Genomic DNA, 24,988 nt, shown 5'->3' with positions numbered 1-24,988 from the left:
ACATTTGTAATTGCAGGGATTGTTAAATTTCAGTTGAAGGTAGGAGAAAATAAAGATGTCATTTTATTTTGCCATCCAAGTTCACAGACCAGGTTAGAAACTGCTGTTATGAGGTCTCTCTACCACATGGCAACCATGTTGAGAACTAGGGCCCCCACATGTTTTCCTGACATTGATGCACACAGCTCTAGGAGGTCATGTCCCACTTATTCAAGCAATTAAATCACAATTTATATCATGCACCTTTAAAAAAGTGTGTTCTTAGATAGATAGGTTCAACAACAAGAAGAGAGAAAAGGTCTTATCAGGCTGCTGGTTGGAAAAGACCTTTATTGAATTCATTGCCGTGAACTCTCCTTAGCGTGTGCTTCTCTAAGACTGGAGTTACTGTGTTTTCTGCTGAGTTAGTAGCTTGCTGGATCCTTTATATCCTCTTGTGATGTTCTTGCCCCATAAGATGTGGGCAGTTCGGATATAGGAAACGGTTCAGGAAGAGGAAATGCAAACTCTCTGCCTAGAGAAGCTGTTTGCTGTTTGCATGACAGTGCTGTTTGAAAATGGCTGAGGGATAAAGACAGGCCTCTCTGGAAGGGGAATTTTGTGCTCACTAAAATACAAATAAGGAAGTCATCTTTTTTTTTCTCACAAATGCAAAGTTGAAATCAATTCACTGGGCCAGTTGCATAGGGGTAAGCGGTACAGTTCCCCTTTCCTGTTTATTTTAGTACTTACCTAAATGAGAAGGGTGGAGAAGTTGTGGGAAGTGTCTTAACACCGCGTGGAAGGACAGATCACTATTTTATTGTTGCAAAAATGACGTTCCCTTTCAACTTAGAAATTAGCGCATCAGGCAACAATTCTCTTTCAACAATCACCATTTCACTGATTAAGTGTGTCTTCAAAGATTAGCTTTCATACCTGTAAATTAAAAGAAAAAAAGGTAAAATTCATTTGACAGTAGAAAAATCTACATCTAAACAGTAGGTCATTGGTAAAAAAAACTGGGGGATTTGGAGAAAACAAAACAAAACAATTATCAGACCAAATTTATGAGGGCAACACATTCTAAAATATTGAACTATTCCGTCTTCACATTGAAAAGACTTTTGACCAGTTACATACTTATTATTTAAACAACAACAACAACAACAAAAAAGTAAGGCTAAGAAAACCTTCTGGGTAGCTGTCTACTTGACTCTAGATCATATTTTTTCCCAATCACTTGCATTTGTATTTTGATTATAAGACAAGCAGAGCCTATATCCTATTCTATTACAGCTATTCGTGTGGTTTTTTCTTTGATTTTGAATTTTTGGAGCTGGCGTCTCCAGGGTCATGCCAGGCAATTAGTAGGTTCTCAATAAGCCTTTGCTGAATTGAAGGGAATTCAGAGAAGCATTGCTGATGAGGGGGGATACAGAAAGTGATTTTCTATAAAGCCTGACCAGCAGTGTTAAAAAAGTTTTCCACCAATAACATGAATAATGGATTTTTTAAAAGAAACAAGCTTTTAAAATTTGCAAATTACACAGAAGAAGTCTAGTAAAGAGACTCTCAATGAGCAGTGAAAAGGTGAGAAATAAAACAAACTTAAGTCTGCCAGAAGCCTGAAAATGTTCACTATGCTATTACTGATGAAATTACTAATTCCAATGATAATCGTGACCATTATTACATAGTGACTCGTGCAGTTTCTTCATCTGTTAAATAGGGACATGAATAGATCCTCCATCCTTGGGTGGTTACGAGGATTAAATGAGTTAATGCACACAGCACACTTCCAGTACCACCTGGCACATGGGAAGTGTTAGTTATGCCAGGCGTGGTGCTGAGTGCTTCTCGTACTTTACTAGTGGAAATAACAAAGGAGCCAGGATGAAGCGAAACCTTAGGAGCTGGGAAAAAGGAGAAGGGTCGAAACTTATGTTCTAGAGTTTTCAAGTCTTAATCTTTGTATGACTGTTGCTGCTGCCTGGCGCAACCTTCCGCAGGCCGGCTCCCGTGGCGGGCTCCCTCTCATCCTGCAGGTCTCAGCTTAAAAGCCCAGCTCAGACATGCTTTCTCTCACTCACAGTCGAAAGTCGCGTCCCCTATATTATTCCCTCTTTCCACACTGTGTTTCTCTTTAGAACACTTAGCACTGTGTAATTGCATAGCAATTGCTTATCTAGCTAGTGAATGTCTCCACCACTAGCCTGTTCACTCTACAAAGGCTGGTTGTGCTTACGGATTATTCTCAACTCCTAGCAAATTGCCCAGTACATACCAAATGCTTAGTGAATGAAAGGAAACTGTACCTTTTGTAAAAAATGAATGCACAAAAGTATACCTGTTGTAAACAACTAGAATAAATGAATGTATCAGGGTTCCCATTATACCCAAGGTCACTTCCAGGCAGCATGGCATCTTCTTGGTCTATAACATACTTGCCTTTTGAAAACACACCAGCACTTAGAAAAGAGACCCTGCTCCAAACTTTGTAATTTAACACTGGATCCTCTGGTAGCTTCCTCCAGGATCCTAAAGTTTGTGTGTCGCATCTCCAGAGCTTGTTCAGTCACCCCTACATCACTGTACAGTTCCTGAGTTTCATCAGGCTGACAGAGACAGGGGTGAGGAAGGAGGGTAAAGTTACCCTGAGAGTAGCTGGGATATGAAAGTGGAGGAAGGGAAAATAGAGAATTTGAGAATTCACTGCCCTTTTACTAAGAAACATTTTTTTTTTTTTTTGAAACTTCTGGGGTGGCAGGAAGTACATGCCCAAACCTCAGAGTTTGGGGCAATCAACAGTACCCTAACCTCCCCGAACAGGTTCAGACACCCAGGGCCAGGTATAGGAATAGCCCAGATGTTTTTAAAGTTAAGACCTGAAGTGCAGAAAAGGAAAAAATGAAGCAAGAGCTCCAGCTCCACAGTGGATGTGCTGGGATGAGTAGGGACAACACAAACAGAACTCAGGGAAGGAAGACAGAGAGACAGGGGAGGGGAAGTTTTTTGTTCTCGAAGTGTAATGTAGAAAAAAGAATGCTCCTGTCAGGTGTGGTGGCCCATGACTGTAATCCCAGCACTTTGGGAGGCCAAGGTGGGTGGATCACTTGAGGTCAGAAGTTCCAGACAAGCCTGGCCAACATGGTGAAATCCCATCTCTACTAAAAACACAAAAATTAGCCAGGTGTGGTGGTGGGTGTCTGTAATCCCAGCTACTCCTGAGGCTGAGGCATGAGAATCGCTTGAACCTGGGAGGTGGAGGATGCAGTGAGCCGAGATTGCGCCACTGCACTTCAGCCTGGGCGACAGAGTGAGACTCCATCTCCGAAAAAAAAAACTCCTCACCTCAAACTGACCAGTAACAAGCCAGACTGCTACTTCCACTTTTATGCTGTGGCTGGCAGGCCACAGGGAGCCTGCCCTGGAGAGGGCGGAGAGGGCAAGCCTGGCTGCAGCTCACTCAGCCCCTCCTTGATGGAAGACTTGTCCCTAGATCAGGGATGACCAGGGAAGAGATCAGTGGACAGGAACCAGAACTGGGCTGCATGCAGCCCAAACTGCGCCTGTGTGTGAATGACAAAAGGCGCACTCCCACCCCTTCTTCAAGACACTTGGCTTACTTTTGTTGGAAAATGTTGTCATGGGCTGATTTATTAGAATAAGACACATGATTATCATCTGCCAGAAAACTGTCATAATAAATATACAAACTAACTGTTTACTATCAATGATGGTCCTTTAGATGTGGTGCCCTTGTGCAGAAGTCAGTTTGAAATGGAGAAGTTTGAAATAGTTGTGTCAAGGCCATCACAAGCTTATCTTCCTTGTCCCAGGATCCTTATTAATGCTTTGCAAAATCATGATCCTTAATGCATTTCTCGTCATGCTATGGTCAACTTGTGATACATTGAATGAACAAAATAGAATGAACAGAAATGAAGGATCTGTTTGCCAGATCAGTTAAACCAGGACGTTTCAAAAGAAAGGACTCAGCATGTTGGAGCATTTGGGTAAATATGGAATTTGTATGTGGTTAAGTTTCAATAGTAGCCGGGTTTGGGGCATTTAACGGTGTGTGCACGATGCTTGAAATTAACGGTAAGGTAATATCTTTCCTGCATTTGATTTCCCAAATTAAAATGTCCCTACATCAAATGGCTGTGGATTTACCCTGAGCATTAGCTCTGAGGTTGGGAATAGATGACCTGTGTACTTCTGCCTCCTGATCATGCCTGGGGCTTTCTAATCTCATGGTCTAAAGGTCTCAAAACAGGTAAAACAGAAATGAATGTTCTGAAATTCGTGGGGGAATCTCACCAGTTATTTTGGAAATAAATATAGCTGCATGCAGACAAGCTTCCATTTGTCCAGAATTACCTAACTAAGTGGAAGCTGCCCACACCATTACACTGGAGTTAAAGTATTCCGAGCTCCACCCACTCTCTACCCATTTTTAGCATAGTGTGATGGAGGCAAGCAGACCATGAGAACCCAGTGGAAATGTCACCAAGTGACCAGATCCCAGGCCTGTTTGCAAGTGGTGTCTGACTGCCGGTCAGCAGATCCCTCCCACCATAAATACACTAGTTCCTTGTCAAAATTCTTTCACACAAGTTCTCATGCTTTAAACTCACAAAAGTAGGACAGGGCTCCTATCCCTCCATTTCACAGAATGGGAAACAGCCTCAGAGAGGCTAGTGTGTAGAAAAGTCAGGAACCAGAATGTGGGTCTCTTGGTTCTTTGGTCCAACATTCCATGAGTCTCAGTTCTTAACACTGAAATCATGTGGGGGAACTTTGAAAAATGTGGATGCCCAGGCTCAATCCCAGCTCAAGGGATAGAACCTGGAATGTGTATTTTTCTTTCGTTCTTCTTTCTTTTTTTTTTTTTTTTGAGACGGAGTCTCACTCTTGTTGCCCAGGCTGGAGTGCAGTGGTGTGATCTCGATTCATTGCAACCTCTGCCTCCCAGGTTCAAGCAATTCTCCTGCCTCAGCCTCCCAAGTAGCTAGGATTACAGGTGCCTGCCACCACACCTGGCTAATTTTTGTATTTTTAGTAGAGACGGGGCTTCACGACGTTGGCCAGGCTGGTCTCGAACTCCTGACCTCAAGTGAGCACCTGCCTGGGCCTCCCGAAGTGCTGGGATTATAGGTGTGAGCCACCGCGCCTGGCCTGGAATGTGTACTTTCTTTAAAGTGCCATGAGGGCTGCGCATGGTGGCTCACAGCTATGATCCCAGCACTTTGGGAGGCCGAGGCAGAAGGATCACTTGAGCCCAGGATTTTGACACCAGCCTGGGCAAGATGATGAAACCCTGTCTCCACCAAAGAAAAAAAGAAAAAAAAAAAAAAAAAAAGGTGGGCATGGGAGTCCACGCCTGTAGTCCCAGCTACTCAGGAGGCTGAGGTGGGAGGATTGCTTGAACCCAGGAGGTGGAAGTTGCAGTGAGCCACTGCACTCCAGGCTGGAGTTTTGTGCCACTGTGTCACTGCACTCCAGGCTGGGTGACAGAGTAAGACCTTGTCTCAAAATTAATTAAGTAAATTAAATTAAAATAAAGTGCCATGAATTTAGATATACAGCCAAAATTTGGAACCCTTAGTCTGACATGTGCTTAATCGGAGGATCCAGAAAAATAATAAATAAATAATAAATTAAAAAATAATAGGAGGAGCCAGAAAAATAATAAATAATTAATTAAAAATCGGAGGATCCAGAAAAATAATAAATAATTGGAGGGTCCAGAAAAATAAAATAAAAAATCAGAGGATCCAGAAAAGTAATAAAATAAAAAGAGTCTGACATGGGCTTAATCGGAGGATCCAGAAAAATAATATGAAAACAAATTTAACTGAAGCATAAGGGGGGAAAAAAAAAGCTTGGCTTGTTCAGTTTAGAAATAGCATCTATTAGAGTAATACCATGGTGTTGTATATTGTATTAAATAAGAAGGTACTTCTGAATTGTGCAAAGAGCAGAGATCCTATGAGAAGGAGATTCGTTGATAAGATCCCTACAAATACAGTTAGAACGCAAGAAGGATCAGGATGGCCCATTAGAGCTCTGGAAGACAGATACTGCTTAAATTCCCTAACACATTCCAGCTTCCACAATGCTAGGATATAATATGCTGTGCACTGTGTCCAAAATGACTCTCTGCAGGCCCGAAAGAAAAGAGCCTCGTTGGAGACATGGCCAGTCTGTTGGGGGTGATTACGGTCTGCTCTCTTCTTCTGTCATGTTTCCTCTCTAATCAGGGCTGACTCAAATATTTCGGGAGAAGTTAGGAGTCAGAACACCTGATGCTGGTCCCAGCTCTATCATTATCTGCAATGTGATTCTCTTAGCTAAGCCGACTTTGGTTTTCTAAGTTTTAAAATGAGAAGCCTCATTCTTGTTCTGGTCACTTTACATGCAGGGTACATTCTGATGCTGTCTCCATATACATATACAAGCAGAGTATAGTGCATTATTGATTACTTTGAATAGCACCATTGAATGTATTAGTTCCAAATGGGGCATGTGCATTCTATGAGTCCCATGTGCCATTAAAGACCCTGTTTTCTGGTGGCTTGACACCTTATCCATCCCTAATGGGGAGACATTTGGGAAGCATTGGTTTCTTTCTTTTGAACCACCCAAGCCAGAATATTCCACGGAGTTGAAGAAAGCAGAGGGAGTCAGGGATCTAAGGTCAAAACAATATATTGGAGGCCAGGTGTGGTGGCTCCTGCCTGTAATCTCATCACTTTGGGATGTCGAAGGTGGGCAGCTCACTTGAGCCTAGGAGTTTGAGACCAGCCTGGGCAACATAGTGAGATCTCCACAAATCATTAAAAAATTAGCTGGGCATGATAGTGCACTCCTGTGGTACCAGCTACTTGGGAGGCTGAGCTGGGAGGATCACTTGAGCCTGGGAGGTCGAGGCTGCAATGAGCTGTGATCATACCACTGCATTCCAGTCTGGGTGCCATAGTGAGACCCTGTCTCAAAAAGGAAAAAAAAAAAACCCAAAAAACCACCATAAAGAGTGCAAGTTGGATTGTTTGTAATTCAAAGAATAAATGCTTGAGGGGATGGATACCCTATTCTCATGATGTGCTTATTTCCCATTGCATGCCCTGTATCAAAACATCTCATGTACCCTAGAAATATATACACCTATTATGTACCCACAACAATTAAAATTTTAAAATTAAAAAAAGTAAAATAAATAAGTAATGATTTAACACCCCCTTAAAAATATTAGCTTGGCATGGTGGCATGCACTTATAGTCCTAGCTACTCAGGTGGCTGAGGTGGGAAGAGCACCTGAGCCCAGCAGGCTGAGGCTGCAGTGAACTATGATCGTGCCACTGTAACCCAGCCTGGTTGACAGAATGAGACCAGGAAGGAAGGGAAGAAGGAAGGAAGGGAGGAAGGAAGGAAGGGAGGAAGGAAGGGAGGGAAGAAGGAAGGAAGGGAGGAAGGAAGGGAGGAAAGAAGGGAGGAAGGGAAGGAGGGAGGGAAAAGAAGGAAAGAAAGACGAAGAAAGAAAAAAAGGGGGCTGGCCGTAGATCAGACTATTTGAGAATTAAGAGAAGGTCCTGAGAGAATAGGGAGAACAGCCAGGCTCTAGGCCTGTGCTGTCCACTACAGTAACCGTTAGTCTCATGTAGCTATTTAATGTAAATAAATTAAAATGAAATGCAATGTGAAATTCCTCTCCTGCTTCCTACCAGTCACATTTGGAATGCTCACTGGCTGCGTGTGACTAGTGGCTACCATGGTTGCCGGTGCTAGAAAGGTCTTTTGGGCAGCACTGCTCCAGGCCTTATTAGGGGTGGACAGGCTGATTTTTTCCCACGATGTATCCAGATTTCAGTCTGTTCTCAGTGTTGTAATGCCAGTGCACCTGGAGGCTGGGCCAGCTAGGCTGTTTCACTCTTCTTCACGGCCTGCAACTGCTCCCAGCCCTAGTCCCTCTCTCTGATTCGGCAGGAGGTGAACCAAGAGACAGTGATGGGAGTCCCTCTCTGTGTAAAGCTGGACTATGGGAGCCCTGGACACGACTTTGTGGTGGCACTTAGGTTGGTGAGGACCTTCCCCGGACCTTCTCTGGATCTTGGGAATAGCCAGGGTCAAATGGAAAATATTTCAAAACCAAATTAAGACCATTGAGAGCTTCCCTTCACATACCAGTTCTCTAAGGATGCTAGCCAACCTCTGCCAGCTACTGTCACATCTGTGGGTCTTGCAGGTCCTGCCCATTAGGGCTGGGTGAGAAGAGAATCACTAAAGAATTGAAAGCCAGAGGTGGACAGGGCCCTGGAGGCTGGAGTCCCACCCCTTCTTGGGAATTGACCTGGGCCACTTTGGTCATGCACTACATGTAGGTTCTTTTTGGAGGGTAACAGTGGCCAGTAGAGAACGTGAGGGATGAGGGTTATCTTTTCCCCTAAACCTCACATCGTCATTGAACAAAAGGTAAAGTTCAAGCCAAATTCTGCCACGCTTCTAGTTGTAAACATAAATTCTTTTTTAAAAATTTTATTTATATAGTTTACTTTTTTAGAGGCAGGGTCTTGCTCTGTTGCCCAGCTTGAAGTGCAGTGGTACAATCATGGCTCACTGCAGCCTTGACCTTCTGGGCTCAAGCGATCCTCCCATCTCAGTCTATTGAGTAGCTGGGACTACGGGCGTGCGCTACCAGCACACCTGGCTAATTTATTTATTTATTTTTTATAGAGACGAGGGCTCACCATCTTGTCTAGGCTGGTCGAACTCCTGGGTTCAGGTGACCTTCCTGCCTTGGCCTGCCAAGGTGCTGGGATTACAGGTGTAAGCCATAGTACCCAGCCTAGAGATAAATTCTTTAGTCACACAGGCATCAAACAGTTTTGTAGGTCTGATGAAGTTCCAGCTCTCTGTCCTTTGCTGTGCTCTGATCCACCTGTATAAAAGATCACAAACCTTCTGAGGCACGGGTCTGTGTCCCTTAGCAGGCATCATGCAATTAAAAATTCCCTAAGCCAATGGCCAGAAAGTCATGAGTGCTAATTAAGAAATCATCAGTTGTTGATTGAGAAGTACTGCCTCTGGAGTTGGCCCTCTCTGATATAATGCTAGCTGACCTCGCTGACCTCCTTGAATGTGAATTCCTGATAGTGTGTTAACTGACCACCAGGCAGATGCATAGTATCATCCTGATTTTGTGAAAGTACTTAAAAATAGATTACAAAAGTATAGTATGCCTCTGTTGTAATAGGAATACTTAGGTAGAGTGAATTCAAGAGACTTAAAATCACAAAGAGAACTGAACAGATTCTGCCTGTTCTGAATGCTGAATTGATTCTCCTAGTTCCCATTACTAGCCTGTGTTCCCTCAAACATGATGTGTGTGTGTGTGTGCGTGTGTGTGTAACTCACAGACCCTTGGTGCTCTTCTGAAAACCTCCATCAATTTCCTCTGGCCCTCATTCTTCTGGTCCAAAGTTCAAGACTTTGCTTCTTACTAAAGGGTATCTTTCTCTTTTCTTTTCTTTGTGGTTTTTTTTTTTTTTTTTTTTTTTTGATATGGAGTCTCGCTCTGTCACCCAGGCTGGAGTGCAGTGGTGCAATCTTGGCTTACTGCAACCTCCACCTCACAGGTTTAAGTGATTCTCCTGTCTCAGCCTCTGGAGTAGCTGGAACTACAGGCACGTGCTCCCACACCTGGTAAATGTTTGTATTTTTAGTAAAGACAGGTTTTCGCCATATTGGCGAGGCTGGTCTCCAACTCCTGGCCTCAAGTGATACACCTGCTTCAGTCTCCCAAAGTGCTAGGATTACAGGTGTGAGCCACTGTGCCCGGCCCTAAGGGTATCTTTCAAAATCTCATCTTGTCCCGACTTTTTGGGAGATTGATTTTTTGGTGGACTGAATCTGAAATGATTCTAATTCTTTGTTCTCCTTAAGACTCATATTAATTTAAACAATCGTCATATGATTTTTGCTTAGTTTAATCTTATCCTTATTTAAACATGATCGTATGTTGTTTTCTTAACTTCAAATTCGAAATACATTAGGGATAGGAAGCTCTTTGAAGAGCAAGGACATTTTCTTATTTTTTATATTTCTAGTGCCCTATGCAGTGCCTGGCACTTATCTGCCTTAAATAAATAGTGCTGGGTAAAGGAATACAACTGATGTAATAATTTCAAGGTGCAGAGTTAAAGTTTATTCCAGTGGTAGTTCATAGAAGACTGTTACACCTTTGTATAACCCTTATTGTATACCAGGCTGTAGTCTAAGCACTTTATATATGTTCACTCATTTAATCTTTACAACAATCCTATTCAATAGATACTGTCATCCTGGTTTTACAGATGAGGAAATTATGGTACAGAGAAGTCAAATGACTTGCCCATGCTCACATAGCCAGGAAATGAGAAAACCAGGATTCAAATTCAAACACTCTGGCTCCAATTCATGTGTCTGTTGTCTCTCTACTCTACTATTCTTTATGATCTACTAATTAGGGAGAAAATGGAATCTTTACCCCTATCTCACATCCTACACAAAAATAACGTATTAGGTGGTTTCATATGATCTTCCGCCCATCAAATAGCTAAAGGCAATAAATAATCAACCTGGGAATTACCAGTGAATTTGGGCCAGCATTGAGGCACATAAACCATGGGAATTAGTGAGGGAAGACAGAAGTTGTATTCATCTCTTGGAGTTATGTACGTGTTTATGAGTGTGTGTGTACGTGTATGGGTGAGGAGGGATTGCGAGGGAAGAGAGAAGAAAGAGAAGGTGGAGAAGGGGCAGAGAAATCTTAGAGAAAGAGCAGAGAAATCTTAGAGAAGGAGGAACTCCCTTTCTAGCCTTTGTCTCTGAGGCAGCCCCAGGCACAGAAGTGCAGGGGTAGTATCTAGTATCAGAGAATAGCCACTCCTGTGTCCTATGATCACCTGATTATTGCCACTCAGAGATGTAGACCCGGTTTTCCAGATCTTTAATTTTTAAAGAGAACAAGAAACCTGCATTTTTATGTGAAATTTCCCAATTTTAAGAACAAAACACCTCTCCCTACTGAAGGCCAAGTCTATCAGCTTGAAGACTCAGATCTTAGACTTCAGGAGGTTCCAGGATTCAGAACTGTAAAGACTTATTTATGATCCAGAATTAAATGGAAATGTCTACATCTGAGTTACCGCAACGAACCATCTGATTTTTGTGGCCCTTCCCCAGGAGCTGAGTTGGATTTGTTGCAGAATTCCTACTCGTATTTTCCAAATATCATGCACGTAGGCCCCACATCACAGTTTCTTCCTACGTTTGCCTACCATGTGTATCATGATTTACTGAATGCTTTTCTCTTTATCGGCTCTATATTAATTTCCTTTTAAAAACTTAGGCTGACATAGCCTATAATAAAATCATAGGTTTCATGTGCTAGACGGAGTTTTCTCTAAGTGCATTAAAATAAATAGACAGCTAGTAGAATAAATATTGCTCGTTTTGTCTACCACTTAAAATCATCCTCTGATAATATGCTTTTCATCATTGGAAAGCACTGCCATTCTGAAAACGACTCTTCAGTCAAGGCTAAGATGGAACGTCAGAGAAGGGGAAAGAGACGTTGATTATGCTGGGCTGGGAGAGGAGGAGCAGGAGGAGCCCTGAGAGAGACAAATTTTCTACCACTTGATAAGAAATATGGGAACTTCATAGCTTAACTGTTACAGACGGACGCACTGGGATTTTATGAAAGAACTCCCCCGCCCTCATCACTGGTTTAGAAAAATCTCTGCCTATCTCCCATATTTCATTTGCCTGTTATCTCCCTACTACTAAAAACAATTTGCATGAAAACAATCAGACTCTTAGCTCACAGGAGTCCTTGGACTCCTGCTGTTTTCTTGCTTGCTCAGGCTGATGCTTTGTCTGTGGTTTAATCACAAGCTCCTGCTTTGGGTACAGTTAGAAACCAGCAAGTAGTGGAGCCAAGTTTCAGACGCGTGGGGACGTGGCATTTCCATCTAGAATCGTTGAGGGCTGATTCCCAGGAGAGACTCCTTGGAAATGTACCCTCAGGAGGGCTAGAAATGAAGTGACTGTAAGCACGCAGGGAGGTGGGGACTGAATTTTATGAAGTAAGTGGTACACAGGGCTTTCCACTCTAGGGTGATGGAGCGGGGAGTTTTTCACTGCCAGGAAAGAGTCCTTGTTCCAAGCATCTCGCTTTGGGCAGAAACGACAAATGGACATTCACCAAGGTTCAGTCCTTGGCACCCTTGGTGGGTGACACTTCAAGATGCTGCTGGATAACACTTACCCTGGAGAGAATTTGTTTTCTAGTTGTCATGATGAATTTTTTTTTTTTTTTTTTTTTTTTGAGACAGAGTCTTGCTCTGTCACCCAGGCTAGAGTGCAGTGGCGCGATCATGACTCATTACATCCTTGACCTTCTGGGCTTAAGCGAGCCTTCTTCCTCAGGCTCCTGTAGGTGGAATTACAGGTGTGCACCACCACAATCAGCTAATTTTTAAATTTTTTGTAGAGATGGGGTCCCATTATATTGCCCAGGCTGGTCTCAAACTCCTGGGCTCAAACGATCCTCCTGCCTTGACTTCCCAAAGTACTGTACTGGGCTTATAGGCATAAGCCACCATGTTTGGCCTATCTTGCTTTTTAAAGTAACATTTTTTATAAAAACTATAAAAACAATTTTTCAGGACAGAGACCACGTTTATGTTCTGCCCATCATTAAATTGCTAGTGATGCCTTGCGTTTAATAAGTGCTTGAATTTTAGTTCAATTAAATCAACTCGCTTAAATTATTTATTAAGTTAGCACATTTTGGGAGAAATGGAGTAGTATAAAAGGGAGATAAAAACCAGCAATAGTAGCACTAATAGATAGCCTGTTAATATTTTGCTGAATTTGCTTCTAGCCTTTTTATTTGCATATACAGTTTTCCAAATACAATTTAGATCATGCTTTATGATGAATTTTGTATTCTGTCTTGAAAATTAATGTTCCATCAAGAGACATTTCCAAGATCATTAGTCTGAAGAAACATCACCTTTAATGACCATATGACACTCCAACATGTGTGTGTATCATTGTTTATTTAACCATTCTCATACTGAGTGGTCAGAATGTTTTCAAGTTTTCAACTGGGACCCGGGACAATAGAGGCTCATTGCATGCATTGTGCTTTTCTTTTCTTTCTTCTTCTTCTTTTTTTTTTTTCCTGACACAGAGTTTCGCTCTGTCGCCCAGGCTATAGTGCAGTGGCGCTATCTCCGCTCACTGCAAGCTCCGCCTCCCGGGTTCACACCATTCTCCTACCTCAGCCTCCCGAGTAGCTGGGACTATAGGCGCCCGCGGTGGCAGGCTCTGTGTTTGACACCAGGACACAGAGACAGAGGAAAGTTAAACGGGAGAGTTCCCTGATCCCCTTTCCAGGACATGCCACAGAGGTCGCCTGTTTGGTCGCTGCTGCTGCTCGAACCCCTGAGGGAAGTGGGAGCATGCAGAGGAGCAGGTGCAGGAGCTAGAGTGAGTTCTTTCGGGTTCCCACCCCACGGCAGCATCTAGGGGTGGGTGTCTGCGACTCCCAAAGCCCAAGTGGGTGCGTGTTACACTGTGCTCTTTCAGCCTTGCCATCCACAGATGGCTTATGTATTTACCAGCTCAATGGGCCCTCTGCCTTTCCACAAGGGCAGTGGGCCTGTGTGCCAGTTTTCTGTATCCATCCAGAGCTCTTGCCCAGTCCTGGAAGAATCAAGTCACACACGGACTTGAAGGATGAATGCGGGGTTTTATTGAGTGGTGGAGGTGGCGCTCAGTGGGATGGATGGGGAGCTGGAAGGGGGATGGAGTGGGAAGATAGCCTTCCTCTGGAGTTTTGGCTGTCCAGCGGCCAAACTCCTTTCTGACCACCCCTATTGGCATTCAGATGCTCCTTCTCTTCTCTGTTTCTCTGCCATGCTGTTCTGCTGTTTGTCTGCTTGTCCCCTCATCTCCTCATTTCCTCCTCTGCTCATATGCTTCTGGAACCTGGGGTTCAGGGTTTACATGGGTATAGGAAAGGTGGACCTGGCAGGCCAAAAGGTAACTTTTGGGACGTGAAAACAGAAATGCCTGCTCCCACTTAGAGCTGCGAGTCTCCAGGCTTGAGGGCAGGGCCTTTGCCCAGGAACCATCCTTTTCTACCCAGTATTTCCCTGTCTCCTGTTCATATCATTAGCAGCAATAGTTGAAAGGCAATAGTAAAGGAGCCGGGGAGGGTAGGACCCATCAGGGAGCTGGGAGGAGAGCTGAGACAATAGCTCTTGGACTCTACGGGAGGGGCAGTAACAGGAAGGAAAACGTGGGCAAGTGTCAAAGGTGTTGAAGAAGCCCTGAATCCTGTTAGCAAACTGCTCTGGCCCGGTCTTCTTCCAGTGTCTCTAACGTAGGCCATACCCACTCCTGCTGCAGAGACTTCGCACATGTTGTTCCTGCTGCCTGGATCCCATTCACCGACTTCAGGTTCCTTGTCTTTCAGCTCTTTAGCTCAATTTTCATATCCCCGTACTGACTTCCCTAACTCAGCTACTTCCCCCTATTAGACATTGTCAACATTGCTGAGCTTCTTTGTAAAACATTTTATATTTATCTCAATAATCCTCGGTTACTGCCCACCTCTATCACCCGAAGCCTCACAAACAATGAAAAATATGTTAAATTAATGAATGAGTGAAGGCAGGGGACTGAAAGATCTTTGTTTTCTTTGTAAAGGTATGATAGATGCAAACATAGAAAGATACAGAAAAAAAAAAGAGCAGGTAGAGGAGGCTCAGCACAGCTTCCCCTCTAGCTCTTTCCTGTGCCCAAGGAAAACCATCTTTTGGCAGGCATTTGGCTCCAGAGTAAGGCTGGCAGGGCCAGGAGGCAAGTCGATGAACTCGGTTCCATCAGGAGCCCCAGCGCTCCTCCTCTGACACTGAGCAACAGTTAAAAGGCAGGAAGGAAATAGGCACCTCCTCTTGCCTCCCACACCACCACCCCCCACCCCCGCCACTGCCAGTTTCCTAATATTGAGGGAGAAGCAGGGATAAGAAGTCTTTGGAAGAGTCTCCATCCATGACAGGCAGGCAGAAAGCATTGAGAGGGAAAGGAGGGAGATCTGTTAGAGCTACAGATGAAATGACTGAGAATCCAGGGCCTTGTCTGGTGGCGATACTGTCAGCCATGGAAGAATCCATTTCTAATAGCTGCTTCTTATACATTATTCATGAAAACAGGAAGACAGAGCCGATAACATCAGAATGATGCCACTGTCCAGCAAATCTAATGACTATAGCTTGAGGGCATTTTAACTAGCATGGAAAAATATTTTTGCCAATTTGAGGTCCAGAGGGTTAAAAAGCTAACTCAAACTTGAAGGGCTGGTGAGAGTTTCATTTGGAAAAAGGCATGGCCTTCCACCAGCAACATCTATTTTGTTGTGGTGTCTGGGCCATTTCTACCTTCTCATTTCTTAGTTTCTAATGGAAGAATTATTGCTGCTTTAGTTAAATAGCCTTAGGTTTTCAAATCAGTCTCTATTTTCCTACTTGTCATTCAAAAGACAGGGACAAGCAATAGGACTCTGTGAAGGGCTTTGCTGGATTTCAGTATAAATTATTAGCTTCTAATCTCTCCAAGCCTAAGGGACAAGTGCTTTTTAAACAGTGAGAGAATTCTGCTCCTGCTGAAATCTGATGTTTTCCCCCAATTTCTGATTCATTACAACTGCAAGATTAATTCTATCTTAAAAATCCCTTCAACTTGCCATCAAAAAGCCAGGAGGTTAGTTTGTTGAAAGGGAAGAGAGGAAAATTGAGAATGGAGACCATTCTCATTGTCCTGGGGTAAATGTGGGAAGAGGGAGGCGGCAGCTCATGTCTGTTCTTAATTTGCTATTTTATTTTGCAATTTGTTTATTGTGAAATTCTTAATTTATTATTTTCTGACATTCATGTAGAATGTTCTGGCTTCCTGAACAACAACATCAACTGAACAACAGTTGATGCATTTTAGTCAACTACATTCATTCATCCATTTCACTAACAGTTATCAAGGGTGTGTGACGTGTCTAGGGCAGCAGTCCCCAATCTTTTTGGCACCAGGGACTGGTTTTGTGGAAGACAATTTTTCCACAAATGAGAGGGAGTCGGGAGGGATGATTTGGGGATCAGGGATTAGATTCTCATAAGGAGCACATAACCTAGATACCTCGCATGCACAGTTCACAATAGGGTTTGAGCTTCTATGAGAATCTAATGCTGCAGCTGATCTGACAGGAGGCGGAGCTCAGCCAGTAATGCTCCCTCACCTGCACTCACCACCTGCTGGGTGGCCCAGTTCCTAACAGGCCACAGACTGGTACCAGTTCGTGGCTTGGGGGTTGAAGACCCCTGGTCTAGGGCACTTGTAAACTGTTTGCAGAGTAAAACATGAATCCAACTTCGGTGCCTGCCTTCATGCAACTTATAATCTCCGCAGACAGATGAATGAATGATTGAATAACATCAGAAAACGGTATTATTCCAGGTGTACTGAGAGAGGAAATAATGGTGAGGAGCGGTGGGTGTGGGGTTCAGATGATCAGATTTTATTTAAATCATTATGTATTTTATTTGCAATTGTATTATGTAAACATAACTAGCCCTTCCAACCTGTAATTCCACAGACACTGCTCGGGAGACTGATGAAGTTGATTTAAAGGAAATAATAATAGACCAAGTAGTATTAGGATGTAGAAAAATCACCAAGTTGGTAAATAATAGTAATAATGATTATAACAGCCAACGCTTATAAGCCAACTACAATTTACAAGTGTTTTTTGTATTTTTGTATAATCTTTACAACCACCATGCAGTACAATTATCACCCCTATTCTGCCAACAAGGAAACTGAGCCCAGAAAACTTATGTAACTTGCCTAAGGTCACACAGGTAGTGGATTTGAATCCAGACAGCTGGCATCTACATGCTTGCTTAGAGAAACGAAAGTGTGGGACCCCCAGGAGATAAGCAGCAAACCAGCCTTGGGAGGTGAGAGTCAGAGAGAGTTCAAGGCAGAGGCGGTGTTTAAAGTAGCTCATGAAGGATGAGTACTGTGGACCAATGGACAGGGGGCAAGGGCATTTAAGATGGGGGGGCGGGGCCACAACAGGAGCACGTGTGTTTTGGGTTGAGAATGGTGGGCTGGGAGTGGCATGGTGGTGTGCCAAAGGGCATGTGATGTGGGAAATGAAACAGGGTTCATGCCACTGAAGGCCTCATGTGTCTGGCTGGACTTTACCCTCTGAGATATTGACTAAATTTTCACTCTGGAAAGAGGCTTTGATGGCCGTGGAGGGGGCTGACCATGTTGGCGGCTGGCCACGCGGGGGGCTGGATGACTCAGAGAGGCCTGGAAGGGGCACTTTTACTCAGTTGCTCAGGAAATGGAAACTTCACGAGTCAGAAGGAACATCTGCCCCCATGATCACTCTCCATTGAGTGGAAGCAGTTATGAGATTGGTGAGATTGTCTGGTGGGGCCAGGGGAACACAACCCTACCCCTTCCTTCTCCCTCCTCCTCCACCTTGCAAAGCTCTGATCTCATAAAGGGACCCATGCTGCCTGCCTCAAGCTGAGGCCCCTCTCCAGTCCTAGTTCCAGATACCCAGCAGGCCTTGCTTACCCTCTCACTACACTGGCTGCTCTCTTTCCTACTCCCCATAGATGAGGATGGGGGTTAGGGGTTGGGGGGGTGGGCAGGCAGCCTGGCATCCTCCCTGAAACTGCCTGGGTGTAGATCTGCAGATACAATCTCTATCCTCCCAGGTCTCAGGACCTGGGGGCTTGGGGAGGGTGGAAGCCCAGTTTTCATCCTGAGTACTTACTATCTTATTCATCAACCCGGCTGTGTCAATAACAAATCAGTTACTACATTTCAATCCCCACCTAGTACCAGGTCTGGTGTGATGAAGACTAAAAGTAAGGCATGAAATTGATTCACAACAATAGCCATTCCTTACCACAACCTCATGAGTATTGTCCCCATTTGGATAGGAGGAACAGGCTCAAAGAGCTTAAGCAACCTGGGGGAGGTCACAATTAGTGAATGCCAAAACCAGGAATCAAGCACATGACTTCTCTCACTTAAAAAAAAACAAAAACAAAAATGAAAAAACAACAACAAAAAAACATATTTCAGGTAACTAAGCTGGTCTTTAAAAGTCTCTCATATACCAGTATAATTTAACTGTTAGAGATCAGAAAGTTTAAAGAAATATTCTGTCTGCATAATTTTGGATGTGCAACTAAAGCCTTACAAACAAAATAATCATGAATGATGAAATTATAATTATCATAGAAAGGCAGCTGCCTATTTGGATAGACTTACACATTTTATAGAACTCAATGTTAACACTGGCCAATTTTTTCCCTGTTGGTTCTTCTCTGAATTTCAATGATTTTTTCATCAGCATATTAATTAGTGCAAATCTTGGATTGCACTTTGTAATTAAGATCTTATGTGTTTCTCTAGATCTTACATTTGAGTTAAATGCTAATTTTTCAAAGAGAAAAATTAGGAATTTGACAACGGCCTTCCTTCCTGGCAATAGACTATACATGCTGCCTGTCAAAAAAGATGGAATGCCTGAGTTTCTAAGATAGGGAGTGATAGATTATTCATCACAAAATTGCAAACTCATTTGCCCAATATCATAATCAATTGCTGACAGCAGTTTTTCTGGAAACCCATTTGTGAAACGCATTTGGGAGTCTAGTCACTGAATGTTAACTCAAATTCCTTGACTTGCCATTAGTCTTTGTAACTTTTCCTTAGTCCATGTCCTGATTTGCTCTAATTTCTATCAATTTTAAAGTCACCATAATGAAGTTATGTAGTATAAGTTCATTTTTCCATAGTAATAATAATAGTTCTTACCACATGCTCTTGAGAGGCAATTCTCCATGGATCTCTCGCATTTCTGCACATCTTATGAGCAGGAGCACTGACTTTTTGTTGTGCGTTATCTTTTCAAAGATGCTTATCAGCAAACAGCCTTAGAAGACAGAGATGGTATCTTCTCCTGGAGCAAAGAGCAGGCATGCTTACTGCCCATTATAAAAGATTTGGGTTCCCTAAGCTCAGGGTTCCCTTCCTATAATGCAGCCCACCGTACGTGACGGTGATGCCTTTGTGTCACTCCATGGGAACTGAGCTCAGGGAACTGGCACAAATACTGATGCTACTGCTGTAGCTGTTCCTGTGAATAATAAAATCCTTTGCCTCTGACCAGGGGTCTTGTGTCACCCACCAGCTTCTATGAAAGGTGGCAGGCTAACTTGTGAACTTGCAAGTAGGGTAAAAATTCCAGAGCTTTCACAGTCCTTGACACATGCCGGGCACTGTTATGTGTGTGTGTGTGTGTGTGTCCTTATAACAACTTTATGAGGTATTATCATCATTTTACAGATGAGGAAACTGAGGCACAGAGACATTATTTAAGTAGGTGGCAAAGCCAGGATTTGAACCAGGCAGTGTGATTCTGTTGTCTGTGCTCTGCTTCACTTCTCCTCTCTTGAGCACATGATCCCAGAGCTTGCCTTAGCTACTGAATTGCAATTTAAAAAGGGATTGCTGCCCTATACCCCTTAGAACAAATTGATCAGATATTGGTGTTAATGATGCTCCTTCAAAAGTTCCAAGAAGTTTCTGTGCATTCACCTTGCAAATATTTATAGAGCAAGAAACACCCTGGTTGTTGCCTGTGGTGTGGTCTATGCTTTTGGTGCCTAGGAGGGGACTGGCCTGGGAGTAGCCAGTAGGTATTCTTGTTCCTTCTTGTAGCTTCCACTGGGCAATTCATTTAGGATAGTCCTAAATTGGATTGCCCTACTCCACTCTCGGGGAGCAACTACTCCTTATCTTCTGCTTTCTAATACCACTATTAATAATAACAGTAAATAATAACGATACCACCATCATTCAGCAAATATGTATCATGTGCCTAGTTTGTACTGGTGTTATTATAGGCACTTGGGATGTACCAGTCAATTCAACTAAGACCTTGCCTCATCTATCTGAGGAGACAAGCAGTGAGTGAATAGACAAATATATAATACCAGGTACGGTTCCATGAAGAAAATCAAAGCAGTCGGGGGATAGGGAGTGATTAGGGGGCTACTTTAGATAGAATGGCAGGTGGGGCTCTCTGAAAGAGGTGACATTCGAGCCAAGCCTTTAGGGCATGATCGAGATTTGCTGAGTGCCAACTGTTTGCACTGTTGCAGGGCTTAGGGATACTTCAGTTAGCAAAAAAAAGCATTCTAATTAGGCAAGGCAGGCAATAGAAAGCAGATAAACGAAACCCTGAGCATGGCCACAGTGGGAAGTGCAAGAAAGCAGGGAAGGGGGCAAGAAGCCCTGGGGGAGGGGGCAAGGGTGGTTCAAATACAAACTGGGGAGATCAGTGAAGGTCTCACTGAGGAAGTGATATTGAGCAAAGTCCTGAAGGAAGGGAGGGAATGAGCCACAAGGCCAAATAGGATAAGAGTGTTGCTGGTAGAGGAAGATGTTTGGTGAATAGCATTGAGGTCAGGGTGGCTGGAGCAGAGGGAACTGAGGGAGAGGTAAGTGTCAGGCCAGATTGTGCATGACCTCATGGTCATAGTTAAGGATTTTGGCTTCCACTTTAGGTGAGATGGAAGGTGAGCAGGGGTTTCTGAACAGAGACATGTCATTATCTGACTTATAAAATAGTAACCATAATCCTCTTGGCAGCTGTCATTTGTTAATGATACTATGTGCCGGTCACTTGGATGTTATCTCAGGGAATCCTCGATAAGGTGTTCTTAGGGAGGCATTACTATTATTTCCATGGTACATACTATGATTTGAATGTTCGTCTCCTCCAAGCTTATGTTGAAACCGAATCCCCAGCATGGCAATATTGAGAGGTGGAGCCTTGAGGTGACTGGGTCACGAGAGCTTGGGCCTCATGAATGGATTAATTTATTTATGGGTTAATGGATTAATGGGTTATCCTGGGAGTGGGATGGTGGCTTTATAAGAAGAGGAAGAGGGACCTGAACTAGCACACTCAGCCCCCTGACTGTGTGCTGCTGTGCACCATCATGGAACTCTGCAGAGAGTTCCCAGCAGCAAGGACGCCCTCAGAAAATGTGGCCCCTTGACCTTGGACTTCTCAGCCTTCATAACTGTAAGAATAAATTCCTTCTATTTATAAATCACCCAGTTTCAGGTATTCTGTTATAAGCAACAGAAAATGGACTAAGACAGTACAGATGAGATAACTGAGGCAAAGAATAATTGAGGAAATTTCCCCAAAGTTGCACCATTTCTCCACACAGGATTCTTATTCCTTAACCCCAGTTGGGCTTTCAATACAGCTCCGTGATCCTTTGGCCCCTTGACCGCCATCCTCTCCATGCCTCCATACCCACAGAGAAACGTGGTCCCCACCCTAGCTTCTCCTTGGCCTCGTGGTCCAGCCCTACACTTGTAAATATTTGTACGCGGCTGGTCTTTAGCACCTAGGCTCCCCTTCCTTCTCTGAGAGCCTCACCCTCCCTACCTATCCCCTCCACTTCCGCCACAATCTGGGTTCAGCAGGCACCACATGGCTGCCCGGCTCAGCCATGTTTTTCAGTCACGTGTCTAGGTTTGCACCAATGGAATGGGAGGGGAAGGGCTGTGTGAATCTCTAATTCCTGCCCTATTTTTTTCCTTTTTTCACAGCCGCATTGCTAAAGAACAATCCCCACTTCCTTGCCTTCTGTGCATTCCCAGGCTGTGGTCTGGCCCCCTCCTTCCTCATCCTACTGAAAGGAGCCCTGCTGAGCCCACCATTGATCTGCTGGTAACTAGGTATCAGGCATGTGCACAGACTTTTTCCATTTGAACTTCTCCAAGGCTGGCTGACTTCCACCCCCTTGGACTTCTGTTCACCCAGCACCCAGTCAACCATTCTGGTGGCTCTTTCTCAGTCTTTTAGGTCCCCCAGGCCCCAAAATTGGTACTTTTTTTCTGAGGTGGAGTCTCACTGTGTCGCTCAGGCTGGAGTGCAGTAACACAATCTTGGCTCACTGCAACCTTCACTTCCTGGGTTCAAGTGATTTTCCTGCCTCAGTCTCCCAAGTAGCTGGGATTACAGGCAACGTGCCACCACACCTAGCTAATTTTTGTATTTTTAGTAGAGACGGGGTTTCACCATGTTGGCCAGGCTGGTCTTGAACTCCTGAGATCACGTGATTGCCTGCCTGGGCCTCCCAAAGTGCTGGGATTACAGGTGTGAGCCACCGCACCTGGCCAAAACTCGTACATTTGAAGTTCTGTTCCTGACCATCTTCCTATTCTGCCAGCATCATCCCATTAATTCATGGACTCATGTACATTTAACATTGTATTTTTAGCCCCAATGTACCGCCTACATTTTAGTCTTTCTAACTATGTGACATTCTACTTGGATACCCCACAGATGTCTGGACTCTCATGACCCAATCTGAGTCAATCCTCCCCAAACTCACCTCCCCACAGTGATTCCAGTTCATCCTCTGCCCTCCCTCCTTTCCACCACCCCTGTCTGATTACTCAGCTCCGTAGATTCCACCTCCTTCAAAGAGTGCCACACCTGCTCCCTGTTCTCATTGCCAGGGCCTTGCTTGATTTTATCAGTCACTCCTGCCTGGACTACTACAGTGACCTACTTACAAATCTTATTTCTTGCTTGGTGGTTCTCACAAAGATCACTTTGGAAGCTTCTTGAAAGTGTCGATTCTCAGGCTCTACCTCCAGAGAGTCTGATTCGGTAAGACCAAGGTACAGTCCAGGCATGTGGGTTTTTAATAAGCTCACCACTGGAATCATCCAGTGCAGATGGTCCCCAGACCATTCTCTAAAAACCACGACTTGCCCTCTCCTTATTCCAGTCCATTAACTACATGATTAATTACTAAAGCTATTACTACCTAACATTTTTGGAACACTTACTATATCCCAAGGCTGTGTTGAACTCTCTATATGCCTGTGGGCCACTAACATAACAACTCTGTGTTTTCACTATGATTATGACTCCATTTTACCTTTGGGAAAACTGAGGCACAGAGAGCTAAGTTAACCAGCCCAAGGGCACATTCTCTCTGATCCAAAGCCAAGTTCTCATGAGTATATCTTACCATCTCCTTTGCTCCCCATGGTCCAGCTATGCCGAATGTCTTTAGTTCTCTGAATGACTTTAGTTCTCTGCTTCTTTATGGCTCTGAGCATTTGTCATGTGGTTCCCCTCTTTGAAATGACCATCTGTATCAGTTTCCTATGACTTCATAACAAATTGCAAATATAGCAGCTTAAAACACCCACTTATTAGCTCATAGTTCTGGAGGTCAGAAGCCTGACTGCAGCATGACTGGGTCCTCTATTCAGGGTCCTACAGAGATAAAATCAAGGTGTCAGCTGGGACTAGGTCTCATACAGCTTGGGGGTCCCTTCCAAACTCCCTGCTTGTTGTCAGAGTTCAGTGCTCTTGCAGTGGTAGGACTGAAGTCCAGTTTCTCTGCTGGCTCTCAGGCAGGGGTTTGGCATCGGCCTGCATTCCTTGTCACGTGGCCCCTTTCATCTCTAAAACCAGCAAAGAAAATATTGACAACGATGAGTTCTTGCCACTTGTCAAATCTCTTCTGCCAGGACAATCCAGTCCCTTTCAAAGGTTCACCTGGCTAGGTTAGACCCACCCCGGATCATCTCCAGATCTTAAGATCAATTAATTTGGGAACTTTAATTCCATCTGCAAATTCTCTTCACAGAGCACTTAAATTGTTTGATTGAATAACTGGGCAAAGGTGTGTGTACCCTGCGAGGGGGATGGGCTGAGAATCTTCAGGGGTCATCTTAGAATTCTGCCTAATCTTCAAAACTCAGCTCAAGGGTGACTGTCTTTCTTAATGCCTCTAGGCCGAGCTAGGTCCACCCCCTGTACCCCATAGCATCCAATGCACACTCTTTTATTGGTCCATTTTCCCCCAGCTGGGCTGTGAGATTCTTGAGATCAGAAACCAAGCCTTGGTCATCTTTGCGTGCCCAGCTCCCGAAATAGCACCCAACTCTATATTTGCTGCCTGAGAGTTCAGGATGTGCTCAAGCAAGCTCTGCAGACGCGAAGGGCATTTTCATTAGAATTGCATGCATCGCAGGTGCAGGGCTGTTGACAGGGGACAGCAAGTGCTTCCGGGAGGTCCCAGGAAACGTCATCGGCACCCTAGGCTCCAAATTCTTTTAGCAGAGAACCATGGGCAGGCAAGTTACACCTTCTGAAAAGTCCAGTGAAACCAGCATCGCCGTGACGGTGAGGCGGATGAGCCACTAGGTGTCACTCAAGATTCAATAAAGAGAAACGCGGGTGCTTCGAAAGCCGCTTCCGCCCTTCTAGGGAAGGGAGCTGGTTAGACCGTCCCCACCCATTGTTTTCTGGTTCACGCTCCAAGCCTTCCGCGGCTCTTCACTTCCCTTCGGGAACAAGTCTGGGTCTAAAATAGGACCACAGAAATCGAAGCTATAAGGCTGGGGGCCACCCGACCGTCTAATTCAGCCTCCCGATTTTGTGGACCAGCAACCAGAGCGGGGGCTTGCGCAGAGCGGGGAGCAGAGCCCCGCTTCAGCCCCCACGGGGGTCCGCGCGCCCCTCCCTACCCTCGAGCAGCAGTGAGGAGGCGCGGGCGGGTCCCGGCTCTCGGCCTGGGTGTCCAGAGTGTCCTGGGTCGTTCCGGGGGCTGCACCGCGAGGTGTCCCTCAAGCCCACTTCCAGATGCCCAGGCCGCATTCAGCTGATCCAGCGCCCGTGCTCCAGAACTCAAGACGAGGAAGGTGAAAAAGAAGGTCCCATTGATCTGTTAAGACCTGACCTTTCTTCAGATCGTCTCAAACAATCTCTTCTTTCTTTGGATTTTAGGGCTGGGGAGTGGGGACGCACCTGGCTTCC

At 44.5% G+C, this 24,988-nt stretch overlaps 1 long non-coding RNA gene across 1 annotated transcript in view; it reads right to left on the bottom strand.

The window, feature by feature from the left end:
* Positions 1-351: 351 nt before the first annotated feature.
* The window catches only part of LOC140712873 (uncharacterized), a 138,248-nt gene continuing 113,611 nt past the window's right edge, over positions 352-24,988 (bottom strand). The window contains exons 2-3 of the long non-coding RNA XR_012094683.1: positions 18,937-19,081; positions 352-918 (exon numbers count right to left, since the gene is read on the bottom strand). This is a non-coding gene — a long non-coding RNA (uncharacterized lncRNA). The remainder of the gene's footprint in view (positions 919-18,936; positions 19,082-24,988) is intronic.

This window comes from Chlorocebus sabaeus, chromosome 11 (genome assembly GCF_047675955.1).
Source record: "Chlorocebus sabaeus isolate Y175 chromosome 11, mChlSab1.0.hap1, whole genome shotgun sequence".
Classification (NCBI taxonomy): domain Eukaryota; kingdom Metazoa; phylum Chordata; class Mammalia; order Primates; family Cercopithecidae; genus Chlorocebus; species Chlorocebus sabaeus.
This window is presented reverse-complemented; position numbering and strand designations above follow the sequence as displayed.